Source organism: Myotis davidii, unplaced genomic scaffold (genome assembly GCF_000327345.1).
Source record: "Myotis davidii unplaced genomic scaffold, ASM32734v1 scaffold208, whole genome shotgun sequence".
Lineage (NCBI taxonomy): Eukaryota > Metazoa > Chordata > Mammalia > Chiroptera > Vespertilionidae > Myotis > Myotis davidii.
Genome location: NW_006299706.1, coordinates 79,365 through 80,322, shown reverse-complemented (window position 1 = coordinate 80,322; position 958 = coordinate 79,365).

Below are 958 nucleotides of genomic sequence, written 5' to 3'. Positions count from 1 at the left end.
AATGGTGCAAAGCTGAGATCAATGGACCAGGATGGCCCACCATCACTCCAGTAAAAGACAATTTTTGGTCGCTTCTCGGCCTTTTGGCTAAGATCAAGTGTAGTATCAGTTTAATACCTGATACGTCTTCTATCCGAGGGCAATATATTAAATGGATTTTTGGAGCAGGAGTTGGAATAGGAGCTTGCTCCGTCCACTCCACGCATTGACCCGGTATTGCAGTACTTCTGGTGCACCAAAATAAACCCCCCAAGAAAAACAAACAAACAAACAATTTCTGAGTTTCTATTAGGCTTTTAGATGTGAAGACATAGTTATGGAGACACTCACACACCTATTTCCCCTGATCAGTCACAGCTCCCATCCGTATCAAACTTGATGCAGTTTATCTATTGCGTTCAAGACCATTGTCTACTTGGTCCTTAAAAAGTCCTTAGAGGAAGACGTGGTCTTTTCCAGTTGCATCCTGGCACTCAGCTTTCCTCACCTGCTGGTAACCCACGCCCAGCCGAGCTTAGCCGTGAGGGTTGACGTTCCAAAGCTGCTCCCAGGAGTGGCTGTGTCCTCCTAAGCCCCACCTGCAGGTGGAAACCTGGTCTAGTCATGGCTCTGTCCCCTGGACCGCTGGTGTCTACCTGTAGCCTCTTCCCCCCCGCAGAAAAAGACAGATGAAGCAGCATTGCAGAAGCTGATGAGCAATTTGGACAAGTGTGTGTGTGTGTGTGTGTGTGACAGAGTTGACTCTGATGGGACCAAAGGCAGATAAAGGGGCCCCCAGAGGCTTAGAATGTCTTAGCTGTGGGATCTTAGCTAGGGCACTCACCCCTTCCGTCTCTCCAACAGTGTCTCTATCAGGACCTCTAACTGAGGCTGGGTTGGGTTGAAGGTCACATCTGCTCCTGGTTGGTGTCTGGAATGGAATTTGTGTGCCGGGGATAGTGGGGGCAGGGTAGGGGGG